Consider the following 27,185-nt stretch of genomic DNA (forward strand, 5'->3'; position numbering starts at 1 on the left):
TACAGTCCCATGGCCTGCTTATAAAATGATCACACAAAGGGTTAATATTATTTAAAACTGCTCGGCCATTAGCTCAGGCCTACCACTGACTAGCTCTTACATTTAAACTCAGCCCATTTCTGTTAATTTATATGTTGCCACATGTTCCGTGGCTTTACCTGTGTGCTGTTACATGCTGCTCCCTGGACAGCAGGTTGGCAGCATCTCCTGACTCAGCCTTCTACTTCCCAGAATTCTCCTCTCTGCTTGTCCCCCCTATACTTCCTGCCTGTCTACTGGCCAATCAGCATTTTATTTATCAACCAATCAGAGTAACACACATTCACAGCACACAGAGCATCCCACAGCACCAGAGACATTTTTCATTCACATTGGATTTCTTCCAGATGCTCAATGCTAACGTTAATGCAGAGGAAATGCTGGAGCAGAACATAGACAACTGGCCCCCTTTTATGAAGAATCCATTCTAGAGCAGACTGTCCCACTCTCTGAGCAAGACTTCTTTCCACCACAAACAAATATGGTGTGCTGTAACCGTGGTTCAGGCTGCATGGCAGACACTGGGAAGAGAAGTGTGTGTGGTTTAAATACCTGAACACTCAGAAGCTAGACAGGGCCCTCCAGAGGTGTGCACAGCACCCGTTGTTCATGGCGCTGGACTGACATCAGATGAGCACAGAGCAGCTGCCACTCAGCCCTCTATGGGCTACCTCCTTCTGGATGCATACATTAAAAGAGAGAGGAAAAACAGAGCATTTCTTTAAAACACACACACACACACACACACACACAGAAACACTAATATTATTTTATCACACCTTCCCCTACCCACGGTTGGTAGACAGTAGACTAAACTCAGTGGGACTGAATTTCTTAAGGAGAAAACAAACCAGAGGAATGAAGCATTCAAGCTTGTGGCTGACCTGAAGCAAATGGAGATCCCAGTAGGTGGGGCCTGGACCAGAGACAGAGAGGAGTACAACATTTCATAGTCTCCTTCAGACCCAGAGCTCTAGCCATGCAAAGCCCACATCCCCACAGCTTAGGACACACGAGCTCTGTGCATTTGTCCTCATTTTTTTTTTTTTAAAGATTTATTTATTATGTATACAGCATGTGTGCCTGCAGGCCAGAAGAGGGCACCAGATCTCGTTACAGATGGTTGTGAGCCACCATGTGGTTGCTGGGAATTGAACTCAGGACCTCTGGAAGAGCAGCCAGTGCTCTTAACCTCTGAGCCATCTCCCCAGCCCCGCATTTGTCCTCATTTAACCCTTGCTACATTTCAAAGGTAAGAACCCTGGGTAAAGGAGCCGGGAATATGGATCCATTCTTTGAAAGCATTCAATATACTTCTGGTATGCTGAAATAATTCACGGTGCTGACCAGAACAGAGCAGCATGGAAAGTTCTGGCAATCCTTCATCTGTAATACAACGTGACTTAGTTTCTGAGTCTGAGGAGCACACACAGCAGAGCACACAGAGTGCCCACTGGCAGGAACATGGAACGCCAGTGCATGTGAGACTGCCTAAGATCCAGGAATGGCAGAGGTGAGACAAACCACAGCCGACTCCTTGCTGTTCTCCTGGGTGGCACAGTCACTGGCGTGGGCAGAACGTGGATGATCTCCAGGCAGCCATAAATTCTAGGTACAAATAGCACTAACTTTAACAATATCTAAAAAGGCTTTTGTTTTTGGAGAAGACCAAGCTGGTCTCAAACTTGCTATATTCAGGATAATACTGGACTCCTGATCCTTCTGCCTCTACCTCCCAAATTCTAAGATTACAGGACTTCACCACCACATTTGATTTAAAAATGCTAAATCATCCACATTTTAGGGCTAGGGAGATCTTGTTCTGCTAAAGACTTAGAGTTTATATAATACATATGTATATATATATATATATTCTCATCACTGTGACAAAATGCCTGGAGAAAGCAGCCTAAGGGATCAGTCTGTCAACGACAAAGGCATAGCGGTGAGAGCTTGCCCTCCTATCTGGGTGGATCAAGAAACAGAGACAGGACAGGGAACAGGAAGAGACTCAAGAATTTAAAACAGGAAAAGAAACTCGTGATAATCAATGGGAAAATAACTATGAAAAGTTCTCATTATCGATTTTGCTGTTTTGTTTTTTGAGACAGGGTCTTTCTATGTAGCCCTGGCTGTCCTAGAACTTGCTCTGTGGACCAGGTTGGCTTTGAACTAAGAAATCTACCTGCCTTTTCCTTCTAAATGCTGGGATTAAAGGTGTGGGCCACCATTGCCCAGATGATAATTTTCAGTAAGAGATACATAGAAAGAACTATACTATTCCTCAATGCCCTCTAATCCAGCTAATGGTCACATGGATGTCTTCTAGAACTTGTAGTACGAGATAACACCAGAGGTGACCCTTATAGGTGGGTCATTGTAATCTAGTTTTTTTGTTCTTGTTACTTTAATTCAAAGTATGCATCTGTTGAAACTTCTTAAAATACTTGCAAATGAAGGTAATCAAATTTCAATCATTATTAATCTAGTTCCATCCCTTTTTCATAAGAAAATGTAATAATTGAGATGGTTTAATGGTCTTGTTGATTGTGCAGATGTGGGGGAAACCTGTAAATACACAGCAGCCATAATTTGAGTGATTAAAAAAGACAATTTCTGTTCTTTTGCAGTGCAGGGGATGGAACCTAGGACCTCATGCATGGCAAGCAAATGCTCTGGCCGTGAGCCACAGCCCAGGGCTGGGAAAACTGGTTCTAATGGGAATTCTTCCTACACAACACACATTTAGTATCCACAATGTCAGTGTAAATCCACAGAGAAAGTATGTCCTTTCTGCCATTAAGAAGTTTCCAGATTTTTTATTGAGATGGCTTAAAATGATCATAATTAATTGTATCTGGATATAATATAAAATAGATGTGTATAATGAAATCTGTAAACCAGTCACGTTGTAATGTGCATCAGGTGAACGAAAGAGAGAGAGAGAGAGAGAGAGAGAGAGAGAGAGAGAGAGAGAGAAGAGAGAGAGAGAGAGAGAGAGAGAGAGAGAGAGAGAGAGAGAGAGAGAAGTGCTATGAGAAGTGAAAATTGGGATCATTTTCGGATCCCAGGGCTGCTCTGCACTCAGCTGAGGGAACATTTGATCCAGTGCATAGGATTAACACGACCCTCTCTAACAGATCTATGCCATGGAAGGAGCTGAACAGTCGAGAACTCACTTTGATAAGCACTGCTCTCTGCCCAAGAGATGGAGACTTTCCCTAGAGCAGAAAGAGAGGCAGTCTTGCTAGGAGAGGGAGGAAGTCTGTCTGAGGTTTTCCTGGCCTGGAAATGCTTCAGCAGCATCCGTTGTCTGTAAGTCACACACAGTGTCTGCTCCTTATTGTTGTTTTCTTTCTGTTGCATCGCAAGCCCACGGAGAGCAGAGAGATATTTGTTGTTGCTTATTTTGATCCCTGATCTAACAGGCGGGGTTCCTCGCTCAGAGTAGATGTTTCTGAGTCAACAGAGTCATGCAGAAGTAGATGGAGAACCAAGGCAAGCTAGAAGACAATATTTACACAAGATGTAAGCGATACAATTTGAAACAAAACTTTAAGAGGGAAAACCATCAATTTGTCCGCTGAATTATACGAAAATGTTCTTGTGGTTTGGTGGGAAAAGTAAAGAAACAAAGCAAATACAAAGGTGGTTGAACATTTGAATTCTGAAACTAGATCAAGGGCATAGACCTCTCTGTAGGTCAAGTTCATCCAGATAGTTAACTATGACTCCTCAATAAACAGTTCCATTGTTTGGCTTAATAGTATGACTAGGGCTGGACCCCTCTCCCTTAATTGGTGTTCAAAGTGGAAATAATTTCTGCACCATCAAGTATATCAGTGATGATACCTGACATTCTCTCTTCAGACTGATGTCACCTAACAACTATGTAATAAAATGGGAAGGTGCCAGAAGACCTTTCAGGGATAGTCCATGTTAAACCATAACTCATTCAAAGACAGCTTTACAAGCCAAGCAGATATCATGCACGTTTTAGGTATTTGCAGATGATTTAAAGATTATTGGAACAATTTGATGAAAAATTTGTACTGTAATGCACATGTATTGGTCAGTGGCTATGTTTGAGTTTGAGTAATAACTGTAGTTTTGGAGGCCTAAGGGGATATGCCTGAGAATTAGTATTACTATTTTTTTTTCTTTTTTTGTGTCAGGGTCTTACCATGTAGCCTTGACTGGTCTGGAACTTTCTGTATAAAGCAGATTGGCTTCAAATTCATAGAGATCCACCTGCCTCTGCCTCCCAAGTGCTAGGATTAAAGATGTGTACCGCCATCTACACCCAAGAATTTTTCAGCACCTAATTTCTGAGCATACATTGATTTCTATGTTCATTTGCTTGTGTAGTTGTTAACTCTCTTCACTCCTGGCACTGGGCACCTCCTGCGGCTGGGAGTGGGCTGTCCAGCTTGTATGGGTTCTCAAGGCATCTGCAGCTTTCATGCATATCCATGCATGCACTCATGCGGGGAAATCCAGTGCCAGGTTTACAACAGAGCCTACCACAGTACCTGGACCAGGAGGAGATGAGCAGGTACTATGGCTGGACACGTTCAAGGTCTGGAGAAGGTGGTTTAGACTCAGTGGCAGTTGGTGGGCATTTTAGGGATTAGGGTGAGGACACAGGCTTGTGGTGGTGGGATGATGGGGGCTGAGAGTAATGCAGGGGTGGGAGCGCACAGAAAGCATCCTCAGGGCAGCTCCTTTGTAGGCGTGAGGCATGAGACAGACTGGAGTGCAGGATACGAGCTCAGACTGGAGCCTGGCTCCTCGGCAGATGGTGGAGGGGCATGAGTGTTCTAGAAAGACAGGCTTATGTGGGTTGGCATCACGGTTTGGATATGACACTCGGGAGGGTCCCCAGGGTTTCCCCGTGTTGGAAGTACAACCTGCAGTGTGGTGTGATGGTGAGGCAACAGGTCTTTAAGAAGGGGATGGGCCATGGGTCTTGTGGGATCAGAGTTGATTGATTCTGATCTGGGATAAACTGGTTGATACAAGGGTGAACTGGTTCCAGTGTTAGAAAAAGAGTGAGTCTGGCCTCCCCAGCCTCTGGCTTCCTATCTTATCATGTGATCTGTTTGGCACAAGATCCTGCCTCTATGATATCACCTGCCAGGAGGCCTTCGCCACAACTAGCAGATGCCTGCACCATGACCTGAATTCTCTAGAATCAACATGAGATAAATTAACCTCTCCTTAAAATGAAGTACCCAGCTCCAGGTATTCTGTTATAGCAACACCAAATGGCTAAGACAGCTGGGCTGGAGGCAAAGAGCTGAGCACGCGTTGGAGGTGCTGATAAGAGAAAGGAGGTGGTGGGGGCTCACACAAAGATCTCCTAGCTTAGGAGCAGGGATATGTGGAGAAGTAACAGCTTTCAGAATGCTCCTCAGGATGGAAACGGAGGTTGAGAGGAAGTGGTAGATAATAAAGGTTCACACAGCATCCAGGCTGGCGTCATGAATCAGAGCAGAGGAGACATGTTGGTGTACTGGAGCCTGAACTCTGCCGGGCTGAGGAAATGTTGGAGACTTGGGCAGGGTTATGATTCTGGCTTGGAGGAAGAGTTGAAGCCTAGAAAAACAGACTACAAAGTAGAGCACCTGAGGCACTGTGCTTTGGCTCAAGCTGGAAAGTGTTGGAAGGTGAGGAAAAGTCTGATCAGGCTGTGAAGAGTTGGGCATTGGGCCCTGCTCTGGGAGGGGCCAGGGAGCATCCCTCAGCTCTGGATGTAAATATGTGCACTTGGGACCTTTTTGGTTCTCCCAACAGGGAAACTGAGTCATCATCTGAGGGTGCCATCAGGGCAAAGCTGGTACTGCTCACCCTAGCATCATGGTCATGATGTGTGGTGAGTCCTGTTTCCTGGGAAAGGCACTTGCATGTCTGTTGACAAGATAGACTTGCTGACTTCCTCATCCACATCAGGGCCTCCTTGGACAATGCCACCTCTGGGATCACGTTTTACGTGAGAGAACTCTACGGTGGACTCTCCTCCCAGAAGGCTTCACAGGGAAGAAGTGGGAAGGGGGTGGGCAGAGTTGATGAACCATTCACTGTGGGGCCTGTGATGCCTATCCTGAGGTTTCTGGTTTCTTCTTTTTACAAAGGATTGCTGTGGATTTCTTGACTGCTAACTTCTGGACAAAAAATTTGCTAATGTATTGTAATGTTGGCTGTGCCTACCTTGGTGTGTCTCAGGTGACTTCTCTGTGTCCACAGCTGAGCGTGATCTTCCTTGGTTCTGTTTGCCTCTCTTCATGGTTGTCCAGCATTCCATATTAGTCTTGGTGAAGAATTATATGAAGCTCATGAGATATATGTGGGTCTCTCATATGGTTATCAGACAAAAATGATCAAGACTTTTATAATATAACATGTACCATTGGGATAGAGAACATAAGTCTCCATCAGGCTTAGGACCAACACTGGAAATTAATGCCTGAGGAACAGCTTTCTTTGTTACAACTTGTATATTTGTTAAAAATGAGCCTAATTTTGTACTCTTCTAGCCTGAGTTTGGTCATCCATTCTGTTTATTCAGCTAAAATTTGGTCCCTATACAGAACTAAATAAAACCTTGCATATTACACTGATTATCACCGAGGGAAACTGAGTATTGGGAGACTATCTTTTGAAAAATAAGGCTATTTCACAGAAAATGATAGCAATAGAATTTCCCTGAGAATTGTTTCAGATATGTTCGTGTTCTAATTAGAGAGCCATAATTTAACCTGAAAAAGAAAAGAAACAAAACTAAGAAAATAATGTGTGCATCTTAAGATCATTTTAATAAAGCAGAGAGGAAATGCATGGCCACTGAAGGAAAGGCTCACAGGACCCCACGTGTAGAAATATGGTAATGAAGCCAACACCTGTCTTGTGCGTGGATCACGTGTGGAGCTGTGGCCTGTTCTTCCCCAGGGTGGATCATGTGTGGAACTGTGGCCTGTTTTGCCCCACAGACGTGGTGGTTCATGAGTGCTTCAGAGGCCTTCATGTGTGGCCTCTGGAGCTGCTCTGGCAGGAATTCCAGGGACGATTTCTTATTCCTTTCTGCAATAGTGATGCATACCCTGCTGACTCTGGTACTAGCGCCAGGTCAGAAGTGAAGGAGGAAGCCATCAACTGGCGATAAACCGACTCATCTGCGTTTTCCTCATTTTCCTGGTGTGACAGGAAGTGGTCTTAGGAAGGTGTGAGGGCAGGAATGTGGAACGTGAGTGGCTGCTCACAAACCAGTCTGCTTGTTTTCGGTCTTTCATGGTGGGTCTTCCCTTCTCAGCTAACACCCTCAGAGGTGACCTAAAGGTGTGTTTCCACTGGGATTCTAAGTGTTTCCACTGGGATTCTAAGCCTACTCAAGCTGCCAATGAAGATGAATCATCACAAAAATCTAATCTTTGCCGGGCGGTGGTGGCGCACGCCTTTAATCCCAGCACTCGGGAGGCAGAGCCAGGCGGATCTCTGTGAGTTCGAGGCCAGCCTGGGCTACCAAGTGAGTCCCAGGAAAGGCGCAAAGCTACACAGACAAACCCTGTCTCGAAAAACCAAAAAAAAAAAAAAAAAAAAAATCTAATCTTTGCTGGGGAAGGTAGATGCCAAATCTTGAAACAGTGACTTACTCTCGAAACAGTGGCCTATTCTAACAGTGGCTAGAAGGAGTTGTACATTTCTCTCCACGAGGCCTGTAATCCAGCCTTTCTTGGAAGTCTCTGTCACAGGAGAGAACTCCTGAACCCTTGCAGGTTCCCACCCTGCACCCCATCACAACTCCCAGGATCAAAAGCAGCCTGTGTAGGTTGCCTCCTAACAACCATAAACACCAACAGGCACAAGATCACCAACGACCAAATGGAGGAGCACATAGGCCAACTCGCCAGGAAATCATAATAACAGTTGAAGTGCCTGCTAGGTACCACACACCACTTTATACTTCTCCCGTACAACTACACTACCAGGAAGCTCCCAGTGCTTCTCATTTTTAGAGAGGACCTGAGATCTCAAGCCTCTAAGTAACATGCACAGCGGGTATACCTGGCCTCGAGGAGCTGGAACCCAGCCTATGATGAACTAGCTATGGTCTTCCTGACTCTTCTTGACCCTCCAGACTTTGTGGGAAGAAAGTTATGTGCTGAGTTGAGTTGTGTATTTTGGAGGACAGCTGAAGGAACTCACAGTAGGGTGGTCGAACAACAACAAAAACCAAAACGAAACAGAAAAACCTTCCCCGAAAAGAATTGCAGATCTCAGTCTGTGGAATGGTTGGATCCATTCTCTACTGGATAACTGCATCCAACCCACCAGATTTAAATATCATCATCATTGGAGCCAAAAGGTGAGGGCTTGGCCTTACTCAATGGGTGCAATACAGTGTGGTAAGGCTCAAGGGTCCAGGTGTTCCAGATGTGAGGCTCATTCCTGGAGTCCACTGTCCCCAGATGCCCAGCAGCATCCTTGGTTTTGCCTGGCTCCAGCTGAACTCAGAAGCTAGTGCTCTGAGCTCACTCACCTATAGCATGATGCCAATGCTATACTTTAGCCTCTGAGGAGAAGAAGTCATAAAAAGACGCAAAATCTGGGACACCCAACGTTGAAGGAGCCTGCTTGTGCCTCCTAGGTCAGAATGGAAACAAAGCACACATAAAGAAGATCTGTGCCCAGGCCCAGCTCAGCTTTTAGTCTTAGAGTTTGCATTCATCCCCCAAAGAGCCCTTGGTAGAGAGATGAAGATAGAAAATCCCAATTTAATCCAGCTCAGTTTTTGTCTGCAAATATTCTTTCTCACGGAGGCCATGTGTGCTTTTACATCTTGGTTTCATCCCGAGTGTTGAGCTATGCTTTAAAGCCTGGGGGGGGGGGGGGTGGCGACAGGGGGGAGCCCAGAGTGTGTAACCTTATGATTAATTCAAATATCCTCGGCCAGTGAATGCCTTTGAAGATGACTGTCCTTGAGGTAAGTAATACAGGAATCAGAATCCATTGAGACTGAGAAAAGACCCGCCGGGAGTGCTGTCACCAAAGCTTATGAGATGGGAAGACACACCTGGAGACATACTGCTCTCTAACCTCTGTCAGACCCCTGGAAGAAGCATGCCAGAATTTGCATGGGCAAGCTGTCTTGTATTTGCTAACTGTGTCCAGATGTGACCTCTTCTAGGACAGCTGTCTGCTGTCCTGGGTCTGTCTGTGGATTCTTATGGTTCCTTAGCACCCATGGCTCTCTTTTCATTCACAGAGGGCTGGGCTGGGCAAGCCTGACCAGGAGCACACCAGAATCTGCCCATCACTCATCTTAAACACAAGGAAAATAAACTTGCCTTCTTTCCAGGTCCGATCCACCTTCAGCCTTTCAAGGACAAGGAGAATAACAGAGGTGTTAGACCTCTTGCCCAAATCAATGAGCTAGGATGTGGAGAGCAGAAACGTAAATGTCCTGCTGATCCTCAAGGCAGGCTGAGCCCACGGCATGGGAAGGATTCAGCATTTTCAAAACCAGAGGACTGTGTCATCAGATATGATTGAAAATAGAATTCCATTCTCTGAGCCCAGGAAACAGAGGTCCACTGATGAGTGGCACCATGTCCAGTGCATGTCTTTTGTGATGATCTGGACACTTGGGCTTCTGGAGTAGAACTTGAACCTGTTCTCCCCCTTGCTGACAACTTTTTTTTGGATGACAGGGAAGTGCTGATCCCCATACTTAGCAACTACTAGCCTAAGCTCTGAACCCATGAAGCTATTGGAAGCCCAGGACATAGTTAAGAACTCCATGGGACTCTTGTGCTGTTTTAACTCTTCAAAAATAAGTGTTCTTCACCCGTCTCCTGTTTACCATTGGACATATGGTCACATTTCTCAATGCATGTCAGTTTCTAGGTACAGGGAAATAACTTCTCCATCACGATGCACAATTAGGAATATAAAACAGTATTTAAGACCATAGTGTGAGTCTTGAATATCCCTCAAAGATCCTTTTAAAGGGTCTATAATAAATAAAGTAATGGTCCATTTTCAAAGGTGATGTGAGTCAGCATTACAGACGAACAGAAACACTGGACTCACCAGCTACCTCCCACACTATGCTAGTCTGGTCACCCCCAACCCAACTCAAACTAAAAATTCAGAGCAAAATAATTAGCTTGCCTGCAATGTCATGCACCTGATAAACTTTAAACTGAACAGGATGCAAAATGCAAGAATGGGCCCACACAAGTCATTGTTAAGAAACAGGCAAACGCAAGGACTAGAAGGAAAGAACAGACCCAGGTGATGTGTAAGACAGTGCCCTCCCGACAACTCAGTCAGCGAAGAAAGGGAAGAAGGGCCCTGCATTGGGTCATAAAAACTGCTTCCTGGGTCAATCGGTGTGCCTGCCTTTCTGAGCTGAAGCTTTGCAAAGCCCAAAGAAACAAAAGCAAAACAAAATTGAAAAACAACAACAAAAATCGCCTCCCTTTGGCCACTCTGAGTCTCCAGTGTTCTCATTAGGAAGTAACAGTACATGCTTCTCACAGCCCCCAGCCAGTGGCACTACTGAATATAACAGATCCTTCAAGAGGTGGGACCTGGTAGGAGGAAGTGAGATGTTCCAGTTGATTTCCATGGCTGTAGGGCCCACCATGGTAAGGAAGGCATGGGAGCAAGAGCATGGGGCAGCTGGTCACATGGTAGGGAAGGCATGGGGACATGAGCATGGGGCAGCTGGTCACATGATAGGGAAGGCATGGGAGCAAGAGCATGGGGCAGCTGGTCACATGGTAGGGAAGGCATGGGAGCAAGAGCATGGGGCAGCTGGTCACATGATAGGGAAGGCATGGGAACATGAGCATGGGGCAGCTGGTCACATGGTAGGGAAGGCATGGGGACATGAGCATGGGGCAGCTGGTCACACTGAATTTTCAATCAGGAAGCAGAGAGAGATGAATTCTGGTGTTGAGCTCCCCAAGCCGTGGAATGGTGCAACCCAAATTTAGGGTGGGGCTTCCCACCTTATTCAACCCAGTCTAGAAACTCCCTCACAGGCATATCAAGAATTTTATCTCCTGGTGTATTCTAGATCATGCCAAACTGATAGCTTCATCCCTTGAGGCCACGGGGGAGGTGCCCTTCAAGACACAAGGACTCCAGTGTCTTTCTCTTTTTGTCTTCTAGCTGACATGACATAAGTAGTTCTCTCTGCCATATACTCTCACTAGGCTGTGCCTCGTCTCTGAAAGCCCAAAAACGATGGGGCCAACTAACCATGGACTGAAACCACCCAGACTGAGCCAAAGTTGGTCTTTCCTCCTTTTCTTATCTCAAGAATTTTTCACAGTGACAAAAAGTTAATGGTCACATATTCATGCTCCATTTCCTGTCACTCTTTATTTTCTGCCTTGGTATCTGGATCTGTCAACAACCATGACCACAGTGGTTGTTCTGGGAACAAAAAGAGTTCCCATGGTTGAAGATTTTAGAATAGGACCATGGATGTCCAGAGTAAGCCTGGATACCTGATACTGCGGAGCCCAACAGAGGCTCACTCACTTGCCTCCTGCTTGTCCTGCATGCTTTCTGGGGTCATAGGTTCTGTGGTTTTTTCCTTTGCCTTCATTCTGGGACCAGAACAGGTAAAGCATGTCACTAGATGAAGGAACAAACACATAAGGATCTCGTCTCAGTACATCATGTTCTGCACAGATGTTGCAGACATTCCAAGCCCAGACCTTGCCATGAGGGGATCCCCATAACAAAGGGCCAGAAAGCCAGTCCTTTATAAGCCGCAGAGAACCCACAATGGATGTCTGTGGGCAGTGCTAACTATTGTCATGGTTCATGGTTACTATGGGCTGTTTTTGTCCCAGAAAACATCTGGCTGACGGAGCCTGTCCTAAAGGGAAGAAGGGACTATGGGCAGGCATCTGACATAGACGCTACAGACAGTGTCTGGGCTTCAAACTTTGAAGGAAATATTTTATTTCTTTCATTCTAATTTTTAGCCTTTAACTCTGCTTTTGCGGGCAGCAACCCTGTAGGAGCTTGGAATGATCCGATGCAGTGAAACCTGCAGAGTGTGTGAGCTTCGCACAGCTCAGTCTTAGGGCTGTGCACACTGGCTGTTTTGGAAAGCCCCAACTACTGTGTACATTATTTATTGATCAAAGCTGCTCTCCTTTCTTCTGCCCCAGATGGGAACACAGAGACTCCATTATGTAGGCACTCCCACGGTCTCCTTGCAGTGGCTTGTGTGCTGACATTTGATTTTATGCTGGTGAAAACAAGATCAAGAAAGCTCACAGTTTGCAAATCTGCAGCAGAGGCTATCCCAGGAGCAGGTTTCACCTGTCACGAAGTGTGTGGACAACTAAGCTGTGGATGATGGGGTGTGTCTGGCTATAATTCTACTAATCAGCGCAATCAAGGTCTTATGTCATTCCAGCCCAGGTAATTTGTCACAGAAAACCCAATCGCTTTTCCTCCACCAATCAAGTTTGTGCTCTGGAAAGGATGCAGTCTTCTTCGGGGCTAAGGTGAAGTTGGGGGGAAAGGGTCACTCAGAGGAAAGAGGCTTTCTCAGGTAGTGCCAGGGTGGCAGGAGAAAGGAGGGAAGACCAGTGTTGGGATGAGGGCAGAGAAGCAGCCGCGGTGAAGGCAACGGCGAAACCATCTGGGGGCCCTCCACGCTACAGAAGGCCTCACCCTTCTCAGCCAGCCAAAACAGTGTGTCTCCGTCTCTTCCTTCCCTTTTGGCTAGTGCCTTCTTTGGACTGTTGCCCAACCAGTAAGTAGCAACACGTGAGAGTCATTAGTGCCAAATCAACATACGTAGATGGGGAGTGGGTGATGGAGGGAGGGAGGGAAGGGAAGGGAGGATATGCAGTGAGTGGTTCTAAGGCAGTGTGCTGGGCAAAGGGAGTAGGGACAGCAGGGGTGGGGGGGGTGAGGGGGTGGGGGGGCGGGGGCAGGATGGGGATGGCAACCAGCTCTGTGATGCTGCTCTGATGTTAAGTCCTAGTGCCCAGCACACTCACTGTGTGGCCTTGGGGGACCTGGACCTTCCTTGGTGTTCTGAACTGATCAGTGTAAAGAGAGGCTGTGGGGAGGATCCGAGGCATTAACAGCAGATGAGTGCTTAGAAAGGTTGCCCAACATCTGTGGTCATCACTACTGCTGTTAACTAAGCAGGGCAGAACCTCCCAGCTGCTTGGCTTCTTGGGCAGGAGAAAACTCCCATGTGCTGCAGAGGACATGGATCACGGAGCCTCTGGACAAAGCTGGGAAGCCAGGGACGGAGCCAACATTTCTCACAGTTTCAAAATACTTCCTCACCTTTGACCCTGGCGTGTCAAGGATGACAGGAAGCCTTGTGGAGCACTGTAGTCTTGGCCGGGGGTGAATGAAGTCTTTAAGAAGCCATCCAGCTGGTTTTCCCCCTAGGGTGACTTTGGCTCATGGGTACTATGTCCAAAGTCCTCAGACTGCATAGCCAGCATCGTCCCACACAGCTTCCTCTGTGCCCATTCATTTATCCACTTAGAAAATAATCACCCAGCACCTACTGTTTGCAGAGATGTGGTTCTGGGTTCATCACCTCACTTTCTTCTCCTGGGAAGGCCTTTCCTAAAATGTTTGGTTTTCTGTTCTGCAGTCAGATTTGGGTTTGGCAAGCGTGATCTGAGAAGCTTCCAGAACAGTGCTGGAGGCAAGAGTGGGTGACTTTTACCATAGCTTTCTCCTTCCTTCTTTTCCTGTCTTTTTCAGATCTAACTCCAAGGTATTTCCTTAATTCTAGACCTGGTGAACTTTCCTATGGAAGGTTCCAGAAGCCAAATTTGAATATCCCGTCGAGATCAGGTGGGCAATCTGGCTATGGTCAGAAAGAGTGTCTGTCCTGTTGTGTAGAGGGAGGGATGGAGGCAGCAGTAGACACTGGGGCCTGACAGGCTGCTGCAGTACACAGCTTGTCTACCAGGCACCTCTGAGGACTGTGACCGTCTAGTTGGGTTTGAGATGAGCTGATCTGAAGCGGGGGATAAGTAGACCTCAAGATGGGAGGTCTCCCTCACTCCAGGGTCTTTATTTCTTGGGCTGTGCCCTGATATGTTTTTCTGTCTTCAAAGCAGAAGATCAGAATCACAGGTATCAGAACCAGAGCAAGAGCTCATTCATACATGGTACAGGGACAGGGCTAGCCCGGAAACAGCTCCAAGGGCCTGGAAATGGGGAGACGCAACTGTACTTGGAATTGAAAAGGAACCGCGAAATCGCCACAAGCCATCAGTTCTGCGGCAGGAAATCCAGAGTAAGTGGTGACAGAGTCTCCTCCAGCAGCCCACAGTCAGCTGAGCTCTCACGGCTGCTGGCCGATGAACGAGGCGGCGCACCTCCTCAGGAGGAAAGGCTGTATGGTGCACTACAGTCGGCCCAGCAGCCCCAGTTTAATTTAATGAGACAGACATGTGCATCAGTCAGTATGCCTGCAGAACGGCAAGGACACAGGGCCGCTCACAGTGGCATAGCTTGTGAGCACAGGAGATGGAGGACAGCTCAGACGCAACCTCTCCAGGTCTGCTTGAAGAATACGAAGCTGTCAGCGAATAAAGAAGCTGCCGGGGGAAGAGCTCTGGAACTCAGTGGGAAAAAATGAACACAGCACTACATAGAAAGGGAGGGGTAGTAACATACATTATCATCTGCTTGCGATTATGTGAAGAAATAGAAGGACAAGCAGACTGAGGAGCAAGAGTCAATGATGAAGAGGTGGGGGAGTTGCACAGATTGGGGGGGGGCGGTCCTTGGGAGTGAGGCCTCTCACTGCATGCATCTTTCAACTTCATACTAGGGTTTGAACAGTGTCAAGTATCGTCTAGCTCAGCAGGAAGCTAGAGGTTAGCTAACCATTAGGATCATCGTCATGTGTCTCTTCTGCTGAGGACCCTTGAAGGCTTTCTCCAATGCTGGCTCCTCCAGAAGCTTTCAACCCGAGGGAACTATGGCCCAGCCTCCAGCAATGTCTGAACGTTTACTACAGTGTCTGTTTCATGCAGCTTACGTAACCATCATTAACCTGATTGTCTCCCCTCGGTGATACCACGCTCCGGGGGAAGGCTTCGATGTGACTCATCACAGCGCTTGGCACTGAGTAACTCAACTAACATCTGTTGGATGAATGAATAATTTAGGGGATCCTGAGAAGACCACGTCTACATCAGGAGGCTTGGCAGCCAGGTGAGTGACAGAGATTCTCTAGGAGGAACTGGGGTACTCAAGACCTATGGAAACAAATGCCATCTCTGCACTGACTATAAAGTCAGTCTACCCAGGCATCTTCCATTATGACGTCTACCCTGTGTTGGCCCCAGGGAACAGCAATCTTGGTGTTCTGACATAAGGCCAGTGATCTCCTTCATTGTGCCTTCCCAGCACAGCTATCTTGTCTACAGAAGGCCATGTGGATGGGCGATTTCATCGACTTTAAGCAATATGGGTAATGGGGACAATAATTATGGAGCTTTAACTGATGCCTTTCCTTTCCCATTCTCGGAGATAGTCACTGAAATGGCTATGTGTGCGTAGAGCTGAGCCACAGGCAAGCATCTTCACCCCCAGGCAGATGAAGCTGTGTGGATGAGGACTGGGAGGCAATGAGGCGAACTGGTGCTGAGAGTTATGATCTCTAGTAACATCACTCAGGATTCCAACAGTGTTGCTCATCCTGAGACCTCAAAGCCGGAAGGAGGCAGATGGCTGGCGGGCGCCGAGGCTCACTTCCGCTTCCATCCACTTGAACCCTTAAGGAATTGGGGATACAGCCCTATAAAATCAGGATCTCTTCTACATAAAGCCGAAGGAAGCATGGAGGTGTTCTCTGTACTCTCAGTGACTCATGGGACATTGGCCATTTGAGATCCAGAGGAATTTCAGGTGACAGCAGGGAGCTTTCGCCCTAGTGCCCATCTTTACACTTGCCACCATTACCAAGATAAAAACCAGATCCTACTTACATGAGTCTCTGACTAACCCATGCTGGTCAAGTCCAGTGTGTCTGTATGCATGACTCCTCCCCACAAGGGAAGGAAGGGGAAGGAACTGACCAAGTAATGTTTGAAGAAGGCTTCTATAGTATGCACTTTCTGTGGTATTAAGGATTATTACATGTACTAGTGAACATAATTTCCCCAACAACTCTCTAGATAGGCTCTACTTCACTCCACTTTTCATAGGAGCAATAAAGAAACCCAGAAAGATTAAGTCATATGGCTCAGAACCACATGGCCAGTGAGTGGAAAGTACAACACACCTCATAGGCTGACCCCCAAACAAAAAAAATATATCGAGCCAGGCGGTGGTGGTGCACACCTTTAATCCCAGCACTCGGGAGGCAGAGCCAGGCGGATCTCTGTGAGTTCGAGGCCAGCTTGGGCTACCAAGTGAGTTTCAGGAAAAGGTGCAAAGCTACACAGAGAAACCCTGTCTCGAAAAAAAAAAATTATATATATATACTTGTAGCATCCTGACCTTTTTGAAAGAGAAAATGACTTCTGAACACACACCTGAGTTTTACTTTAAAGTTGAAAAACAACAACAAAAACCCCACTAAAATCATTAAAAGATTTAACAGAAATTTGAGGAGCTGGCACTTGGGACCGTGGTGACCAGAGGTTTGTGGTACCTGGGGTGGCTCTGGAGGTGTTCTTATTTCTTCCCGTGGAAAGTGTGAGCCAGGCCCATGAGGCACCCTGGGGCCTCCCAGCCTGGCTTCTGCCATGGCAGCTTCTGGGTGCTAGCAGGAAGGCAGACCCCATGCCCATCCTGCTCTGCTGACGTAGGTCCTGTCTTGAGCCACATGCCTATGTCAGGAGGCTGCTTCTGAGCTGCTCTAAGCCCCGGTTCTGTGATTCATAGTCTTTGAGATTGTGGCTATGATGTAACAGGTGGTGTGGTTAGCCGAGTGCAATCATTGACGGCAGGATGGCTTCCTTGGCACTGGTACCAGCACCCAGCCCAGAGCACCAGCCACAGCCACTTGGCCAGGTCCTTTGTAGATTCTTGAGATGGGTTTGGATCTTGCTTGCTTTTCTTAATCACTGCTTAGAGGGGAAGACTGATTATTTACTTATGGGGCAGGAGAGCTAAAGGTAGGTGTTTGCCCCATGTGCCCGGGACAAGCAGTGGCAGAGCCATGATGAAGCACATTTGCTGGGTTCTGGGGTCACTGCACCACAGAGTGCAGGCAGGGTATCTACAACATCTACTTTGGGGCTTTGGGGTCAGCACAAATGGAAGCTAGCCAGCAATCTGGCAAACAATGGGTGTTCCAGAAAAGAGGAAGGCCTGGTGGTCACTGCAGCAGGTGGAAACCCAAGCAGGGCTACCTCTGTTGACAGACAGGCAGAGGGAGCCCCGGGACTCAGATGCCTATCAGTCTCCGGGCATGTGCCCCACCATGTCATGCTTTGGATCAACCCTATGCATCCTAATTTTAGAGAAACAGATCTACAAATACTTCTTGAAGCCATGCTATCAGGGTGAAGATCCCTGCATGAATCCAGATGGGTGTATCTGGCATGCCAAACAGCCAGCCCGGGTCTATTGTGTAACTTACTACTGAAATCACAAACAAGCCTGGCTTCCCAGGGCCAGGTGGTAAGCAGACCAACAGGTTCCACCAGGGGCTGGCCCTGGAATCTAGTATGGGTGACCAGAGCTTGAGCTGACTGTGACTGCACTTGCAGAAAGGTGAACAGGGAAGCCCTGAGCTGGCTCTGGAGCATAAGATCCAGGACCCCTAGGAGGTAGGATACTCCTATGGCAGACACCCTGTGGTATTAGGCTGGCTGTTTCCCCCTGGGGTGCGGGGTGCATCTGGGCCACTGTCAGTGAGAAGCCCAGAGCAGAGTCTGTGACTGGTTCTGAGCACCAGGCCAGCCTATGGAGAGCCTATATACTATACTATAAGGAGCCTGGAATTTTAATCTTACAATAGACAGGATTAGCTGCTATTGAGAGCCTATATACTGTACTATATATACTATAAGGAGCCTGGAATTTTAATCTCACAATAGACAGAAGGATTAGGAGTCTGTGAGACTTTAGAGTCTTTTGATTCCTGGAAAAAAGATAGAAAACCAGTTATATTCATGAAGGAACGTGGTAACTGCTTGATTATCCTCTGTGAGCTTTGTAAGGCCCCTGCACCTGTCACGCAGACATATCTCCCTGAGCGGACAGCAGTGCTTCTCCTAATACCTAAGGAATCATGTCCACCAAGGAGAGGTGAATGTCTCAGGGCCTCCAGGCTGTGCGTTGTGGAACACTATGCATTCCAAATACCAAGGAGACTAAGATTGACTCGATTGGTCATCAACAGACGCATTGCACCAAATGCAGCGAAAGAGTTTTCACAGGGATGTGTGGGAGTCTGAAAACTGGGTACGGAGGAAATGAAGATTCTCAATAGACAGAAAGAAACAGAACGTTCCTGGAACTTGGAATGCCCCATGAGGACGAGGTTAAGTGCTAAGCCTTTCTATTTAAAATTCATTAAATTGCGAGTGTTTTCTCCTAAAAGTTGGTTATAACGTGAGGCAGATTTTAAAAGAAATACTGTTCACGTCTTCTTCCCTAGGGAAGAATGATGAGACCCTCCCCTATGGCAAGCTTTCTCCGTTTTCAAAATGTAAGTCTCCTTTGTCTTCAAAATGTCCCCTATTGTATTAAATGTAAGATCTTCCTCCACTGTGGTCCTTAACTTTCCAGGATGAAGAATTCCACAAACCAGACACGTTCCAAACCTCTTTCCCAGAAACATGTACCCCCAAACACACCCCACAGCAACACCGAGAAATCCAGCATTCTAGTTTTCATTATTTATCTATTTGGAGACAAGTTCTCATTTAGTCCAGGCTGGCTTAGTATGTAGCTGAGGATCCCCCTTCTTCCACCCACTGAGTTCTGGGATTGCAGGCGTGGGACTCTGCTCTACCTGGTACATTGTGTTGCGCATGGAGCCCAGGGTTTTGTGTGTGTCAGGAAAGCAAGCACTCTACCAACGGAGGGACAGGCCCAAGCCACAAGAATTTCAGGTCCGTTGGTGCCTTGACCTTGAGCCCTGTGCAGGATCCGCATGGTCATAGTTCTCCATCGGTGGCCTAGGTGATAGATACCCCTATGGTTCTGCTCGGGCACGCCTTCCTTGCTAAGGGCAGTGGCTTGCAACCATTAACCAAGCGGCCAGCATTTGTAATCAGCCATGCCTCACTGCCGGTGTTTTCAAGCAGTCAAATCAAACTAAGGTGTGTCCTTTCCCACCACACTGAAGGTGACTTGATTCTCCAAGGGCCGAGGCCTTCTCCTAGGTGACCAACGGCATTGGGAACAGGAGACCATGACCATGGCAGCCACTGAGATTAGTGGCTGTTAGTGATTAGGCTGCAGGTTCCATGATCCTGTCTGTACCTGTTTCATTTAGGCGACTGGCAATCCCATGGGTTACAGGTTGATGGCCTCTCCTCAGCTGAGGAATGGGTAGCAGAGTCTCTGACAGACGGCTGCAGAGGCATCAGTTCAACACATGACTTGCAGCACTTTGAACTCTGTAGCTGGGGCTTGAGTACTTTCTTGCTACCGAGAGCTCCTCTATGCCTAGATGACAGGGCTGTTCATTAGGACACCTTGTAGAGGGAAGTTCCTGGGGCACCCCATCTACACTGGAACCTCTGCTTCAGAGGTAGGCAGGAACCAGTGGGTTCCCCCTTCTGCGTAGGGAAAGATTGAGGTCACCCCAGGTCAGGCATTGATGAATCCTCTAGCCAAGAGCATGGGATCCCCTCTGGCTTTCTCCCTTCTGAGTAACAGAGCCCATTAGGGCACAGGTGTGGGCTGTTTTCCACCTGACTAAGAATGTGCAGCTGTGGGGTGGCTTTCCTAGCCCCCCTTCTCTCCCAGTATGTATGTGCACAGATGTAAGCACATGCACACACTAGCAACAACTCTGATACAGGTATTAAATAAACATGATTTCATATCCCGCCCCCCAGCAAGGACACTAATCAACACAATAGCAATGCAAAAAGAAATGTTTGAAAGTGAGAATTTGTTCTCTGTACCTAAACATAGCATTCATTTAAAAGAAGCATTTTCACATTGTCCACCATTTAAATCGCTCAAACTGGTAAATATGCACACATCGGCACTGCTCTAAATACATTATTTATTATGTTTAAAATTTTATAGTGTGCTCATCAATAATGCAGCTCCGAGAAGAATGAAAACTCACTTCAGGCCACACCTCACCTGAGGGCTCCTTCTTCATTACTTTCTCTAAGCAGTCCTGGCCAGACTGGCCAGCGACAGAGAACGGCAGCCAGGTGGCCGGAGGAGGAGAGATACTCCACACTCATCCACCCACCAAGGTGTCATGGTAGCCGAGGGCCTCATCCACGTCACTGCTGCTGGCTTGTGGTAAACCCCAAACCTGAAGACTTTGCTCTTCTGTTGAAGTCTGAAGTTTGCAAAGCCAGCCCCTGAGGCATTAGGATCTGAGGGAGTGATGCAGAGTCATCTGCTCTCAGGAATGCACCAGGAGGGAGGGTGGAGGAAGAACCGAGGGTACAGACTGCTTCTTCACCGTTCATCAAGAAGCTCTCTAAATTTGGTTTGAATTTCTTCTTTTCAAAATCCCCAGAGCACAATTCTTGCAAATCTAATCACTGACATATCCTGCATGACCTGACTGGGCATTAATAAGATCCCGTAGGGTCTAAACAGCTCTACGTCACCCTCTAGACCGAGCTGGTGCTTAGGCAGCCAGTGGAGTTGGCTTTTGTTCAGACAGAGTTGAGGTCTGGCTGGAGGTGCCGCCTGTAGACCCAACACCCAGGGGACACAGGTCTCACTCCACAGACTACCCCTGCCTGTGCCTCTCCAAATCCAAGGAGGGGATGAGTGGAGGGGACTCCTCAGGGCTGGCCCTCCTGGCTCACGTGGGTCCAGAACCCTGCACACCTTCCCAGGCTTAGCAGCAGGTGGTAGTCAGAGCACCCAGCTTGTTCAGGCTGAGGTCTTTGTGGAGGGGGCGCAGGCTCTCCCTAGCTGCTCCTTTCCACGTCCCATGTCACAGGGGCATCTTCTTTAGCCAGACCAAGGGCCAACTCCAGGCCAGTCTAGAGCCAGGGCATGAAAGCTAGCTCTGTTAGCTCAGAAACATCTCCAGGCCTGGGCTAAAATGTGAACCCAGGAGAAGCTAACAGGGCCAGCCGCTCAGGAAGCAGAGCAGGAAGCAGGGCCTAGGCTGCCTTTAAAAAAAAAAAAAAATTAAGTTGGCAATCTGAATTTTTAAAATTTTATTATTTTTCTCTTTTGTATATGTACACCATGCATATTGACCACTCTCAGCCCCCACCTCCCAACCAAACCCTGTCCGTACCCCTTACCACAAATCTCTCACTTTCACGTCTATTAGTTTTGTTTTGTGAGCCACATAGGTTAACCAATGACCATGGGTTTGGAGCTCTGGTGGACTCAGAGGTGGGAACAACTAAAGCCAGTAGTAATCTGGATCTTCCCTCCCTCCCTTCCTTCCTTCCTCTTTTCCTCCCTCCCTCCCTCCTTCCCTTCCTTCCTTTCTTTCTTTCTTTCTTTTTTTTTTTTTTTTTGGTTTTTCAAGACAGGGTTTCTCTGTGTAGCTTTGCGCCTTTCCTGGAACTCACTTGGTAGCCCAGGCTGGCCTCGAACTCACAGAGATCTGCCTGGCTCTGCCTCCTGAGTACTGGGATTAAAGGCGTGCGCTACCACCGCCTGGCCTTTCTTTCTTTTTGAGATAGGATTTCTCTGTGTAGCCCTGGCTGTCCTGGAACTAGCTCTGTAGACCAGGCTGGCCTTGGATTCAGAGATCCTCCTGCCTCTGCCTTCTGAGTCCTGGGATTAGAGGCACATGCTCACCACAGCTGACTAAGGGTTCACCAGCAGCCCCTTAGGATACAGTCTCTAGCTTCTGTCATGAACACAGCTCCCTGTTTGACAGAGAGGGGCCAATGCCATGAGAAGTCACTGTAACTTTGGAGAGAAGCTGGGTTGAGAATTCAAATCCATAGTGCTATGTGACATCGTGCTTTGTGACATACTGCCATGCTTGGGAATCTACTGCTCTGTGCTGTGAAAAGGACCAGCAGGCAGAGTGCTATTGCAGTTGTCCTGACCCTAGGTTCCCAGATCTGCAGAGCTATGTGACGGTGGTGCTCAGACTCCATTGCTCCCTGGTAAAGGAGGGTGCTGTGCATAGAACCCTGTCACAGACACACGTCTGCACCACAGCCAGCCACACTCACACAGGGAAAGCATGCCTCATGAATTCCGAAGTCCTCCCATCCCCACCCAGACCCAAACCACTCTTATCTGAGGTGGATCAGAAACATCATGGGACTTCCAACACTGTACTTACAAAGAGAGAGAAGGTAACCCAGCCAGCCTTCCAGAGTAGGGTCAGTCAAACTTCACAAAATGCTTGGAATTTAGCACATCTAAGTGTGATCTGCAAGAACTTCCTGTCCCAAAGCCTGGAGGTATTAAAGCCTCCAGAACACTGGAGCTTCTCAGAGAGAGAGAGAGAGAGAGAGAGAGAGAGAGAGAGAGAGAACCAGATGAGGTATGCTTCCCTCCCATTTCATCAGACTTGAATTTCTACAATGAGAAGTTTGTACTTTTATCTCCTGGGTCCAAAGCATGTAATCTCTGGAATCCAAAAGCCGTTCTCAGGTCTCAGGTCCAGGACCTGCCCTTTGTCTGCCCTCTGTCCATGGCAGGTTGTTTAATTCTTCAGGGTTTTTGGCTTTCTTATCTTGCAGCCAAGCCTGTTAGGAGATAAGCCAGCATTCCTAAGACAGGCACCTCCCCCAGCCAAAGGTGTCTCCATTAACTTGGTGAGGCCTCAGACAAAAATGGATCACCAAAAAGTTACCTATGATGTAACCTGGTAGCTGGTACACAAAGAATTTGAAATTTCTCAATGACTGAAATCCTAAACCACTTGGAAACGTTGGCATTCCAGAGTGGACGCTAAGGGCTACACCAGAGGGTGGAGAGTCTGTGGGTAGGAGCAGAGTGACTCAGGCTTCTTTAAATAAGCAAAGTTAGTTCTTAACCTCCAGCCCTGGTGGGTGGAGGCACTGGAGGAACTTCATAGCTCCAATAAGACTGAGTCAAGAACTACAACTGACAGGCGAGTGTGGTGGCACATGTCTTCAGTCCCAGCAGTTGGGAGGTAGAGGTAGGTGGATCTCTGTGAGTTTGAGGCCAGCCTGGTTTACATGGCTTGTTCCAGGACAGTCAGAGCCTATGTATAGAGACCCTGTCACCCTGTCTCAAAAAAAGAAAGAAAGAAAGAGAGAGAGAGAGAGAGAGAGAGAGAGAAAGAAAGAAAGAAAGAAAGAAAGAAAGAAAGAAAGAAAGAAAGAAAGGCCAACCAACCAACCAACCAATCAACAAACAAAAAACTCTACAACTAGTCCCCAGAAAGAGGCCTGCCTCGTACATGCCAATTTCTGCATCCTGTTTCTGCATTCAAATCCAGAATTCATGCCTAGATACCCTTAGTTTCAGACATCTCTTTCTGGATGCAGCTTCAGGATGGCTCATAGCTTAGAGGCTGTGGGGAGTAAGGTCACGCAAACACTGTGACTGTGGTAGCAAACTCTCCTGAACATGAAGGTCTAATTGTAGGTGATAAACGGAGCTAAGGTGTGTGTGGGAGGGGGCCGGGGCGGGGAGGTCTTCTGCTAACTCTCATGGGCCTTTGGAGTCCAGAGATTCCAATCTGAGGAGCTCTTGCTCCCAGAGACAATTGTGATTGTGGTTCTGTGATATCTACAATAATGTTCCCATCCAGGCATGCCTCCTTTTTCAGTCCTGGGAGCTGAAGTTCAAGTTCAGGTCCGTAGGACTCCACGTTGGTGTCCTCACACTCGGGAACAGGGCAGCTGAGCCATGACTGAACCCCTCCGCTGCCAGCTGACTGTGAGGCCTCTTCTGCTCACAGCTGACTTTGCAGCTGTAATATGGGATCAGATGCCCTTCTTTCTCCTTCATTCTCCTAAAAAAAAAATCCTCAGCTTTTAGTCGGTTTGGTTTCTCTACATTTCTGGAAACAAAATCATACCAGTCCACATTTAACCAGAGAAAAGGAGCCAGTAGACATAGATGTGATATGATTCAGTGCAAAGAATTAGCTTATGTGGCTTTTGGGGGTGGGCAGTTCTACCAGGCAGGCCACCAGAAAGGACAGACTGGACCACTGGATTGTCTGTTGATGGAGGGCATCTTGCTTGGGAACACTCCATTTACCCATGAATGCCTTCAGTTGATGATCCAATTACCTCATGGGAGCCCAGTGATAATGAACCTTATTTGAGGTGGTTGCCTTCACAACGTTGGTTATATCTACAGAGTGTCTAACCAACGAGAGGAGCCAAACCCAACCTAGACTATGACACATGAACTAACTCCCACAGCCTGCCCTTGACAAGTCAACACCACCAGCAAAGCCGCTCTTCTGCCCTCAATGGCACCATCATTTATAACCAAACACACAGTTAGCTGTTCCTTCCGGGAGCACACCTGACTTTAGCTGAGAGTCGCTCTTCCCCTTGACATCCCGTGTTTCGCGAACTGTCGTGTGCAGTTGCTTGCTATTAATTCATCTCCGGTTAGACAATGAAGAAAGAAGAAAAGGGTAAACTCGGATGCAAACGTTCAGACCAAAATCAGGAAGAAGCCTCCCAACAATACGGTTCTACAACTGGTCTTGGGGTTCAAACCAGTATTTATAGCTACCGATGGTGCCCAACTTACGGTGACTTGACTTGTGACCAGTCAACTTTTGATTGGTGTGGAAGTGATAGTTGTTAGGTCCCAAAGAAACCCAAGACAAAAGGCTGAGTACCTATTAACATATCAAAGTGGAAGCTGGCCACCAGAGCCCTGACTCCTCTCAACACTTCTCACACCCCTCTTCCCCTACCCTAAACCTCTCCATCCTCTGAGCTTTGCTTTGTGGCTTAACAGTGATGCGATTGTGTGCCAAGTTGACAAGGTGGTGCTCTTTCTATTATAGGAATAGTATTTATCAGTCTGTGCCTCCTGGTTGGTGCTGGGACAGGTGAGTACACAGTGCGATGCAGAGTCATTGTGCCTCTGCATTTGTACTCAAAATGGAGCCAAAATCTGCTACATAAAATGGAGTCAATCCCCTAGAGCAAACAGCCTGAAACTCTGTTTTTCACTATACAGATATATAGTAGAATATTATTTTAAGGTGTGTTACTTTTGTTTATGTTGCATTTGTTTAACTCTGTGTTACTGTGCCTGTGTAAAACACATGATGGTCTAATAGAGCGCTGAATGGCCAATAGTGAGGCAGGAGAAAGGATAGGTGGGGCTGGCAGGCAGAGAGAATATATAGGGGGAGAAATCTGAGAGGAGAGATTGAAGAGGAGCCAGATAAGGAGGAGGACTCCAGGGGCCAGCCACCCAGCCACACAACCAGCAAGCCACTGAGTATGAGTAAAATTTACAGAAGTAAGAGAATGGAGAAAAGCCGAGAGGCAAAAGTTAGATGGAATAACTTAAGTTAAGAAAAGCTGGCTAGAAATAATCCAAGCTAAAGCTGAGCATTTAAAATTAAGAATAAGCCTCTGTGTGTGATTTATTTGGGAGCTGGGTGGCAGGTCCCCCTAAAAGAGTAAAAACAACAACAACAACAACAATACAGAAGAACTAATTTAGAGCAGGGCACAGCCTGATCTCCACACACAGTCTCACTAAGTAGCTCAGGCTAGCCTTAAACTCATGATCCTCCTGCCTTAACTTCTCAAGATCTATGATAACACACACATGTAGGCAGAGTCTCTCTGTGTCCCCAGCTGTTGTTCCCAAATAACCACACAGAGACTTATTATTAATTATAAATGTTCAGTTGATAGCTTAGGCTTGTCTCCAGCCAGCTCTTACAACTTAAACTGACCTATTTCTATTCATCTATGTGCTGCCCTGAGGCTTGTTTCCCTCATCTATGAACTTCCTATGTTGCTTCTTCCGAGTCTGGCTGGAGACTACTCAGACCCCACCCTTCTTCTTCCCAGCATTCTCTCTGCCCTGAAAATCCTGCCTAGCTATCAGCCAATCAGCTTTTTATTAACAATGAGAGCAATACATTTTCACAGTGTACAGAAGGATTATTCCACAGCAGACGTGGACCTTCCTCCTCAGCTTTGAGAATTACTCACTATTAATTACTTATTTTGATGCTGATATCAAATACAGGGCCTCAGGCATACTAGAGGCAAGTACCCAACCATTGGATAAGTGCATTTTTGACTTCTGATATTTTTCTCTTATGATAGGTTTGCTGAGATAACACCCTATTCTTGGTATAAGTAGAACACATTCTCAGTTCTCCCACTGTCCACTCTGTTGCTTCCTGGGCCTTCACCAGGCACGTCTTTTGGCTGCCTGTTGACTTTCTAAAGGGTCTGGGCCATTGGCCACAGCATCTGAATTGAAGTCCAGTTTTTCAGTGATCTTTAACTCAAGACATGGTAGCAGCAAGAGCTACCTGCAGCGAGCTGCTGCATCTAGGCACACTCTTCCTGGCCATGCCGGAGAAGCATCCCAGCTTTCCCTGGCACCGTGTGCACCATCCTGCAGCCGGCACAGTTCACCCATTCTTTGCCTGTTGACTCAGATGCATGAGGACCCCTGAGTGGCCAGATGACATCGTAGCTTCCAGCTCAATGAAATCATTGTTGTCATTGTTCCCTGGTGGAAGCATTCCTCCCCATGGACCCAAGACCTCTGGCCTCATGGAGCCAAGGTCATGAAGCTGGGAAGCAAATATTTTGTTAGTGGCTCCCTAGGGGCAATGGAGGGTGAGCCAACTCCTCTTTGCTCTTTCTAAGTGAGAGGAGGAAGTGGCCCTGTTTTCTTGCTATGGATGAATATAAGCACGTTTGACCTTTTCTTTTCACAGAGAAACAAACGGATTAACAAAAATAATAGAAATGTGTGCATTGCTAAACCAAGGAGGTGGCCAGAGCCTCTGACTGTCTGCTCTTCTCCTTCTGCATTACCCACAATAGCAACTTTTC

The 27,185-nt window shown here is 47.3% G+C and overlaps 1 long non-coding RNA gene across 1 annotated transcript; it reads left to right on the top strand.

Moving 5' to 3' along the window:
- The first annotated feature begins 12,286 nt into the window (after positions 1-12,286).
- LOC128118754 (uncharacterized) lies at positions 12,287-16,480 on the top strand. Its single transcript, XR_008221308.1, has 3 exons — positions 12,287-12,489; positions 13,807-13,899; positions 14,169-16,480. It is a non-coding gene; the product is annotated as an uncharacterized LOC128118754 (long non-coding RNA).
- The last annotated feature ends 10,705 nt before the right edge of the window (positions 16,481-27,185 follow it).

This window comes from Peromyscus californicus, unplaced genomic scaffold, assembly GCF_007827085.1.
Source record: "Peromyscus californicus insignis strain IS unplaced genomic scaffold, ASM782708v3 Scaffold_22__1_contigs__length_63687245, whole genome shotgun sequence".
NCBI lineage: Eukaryota > Metazoa > Chordata > Mammalia > Rodentia > Cricetidae > Peromyscus > Peromyscus californicus.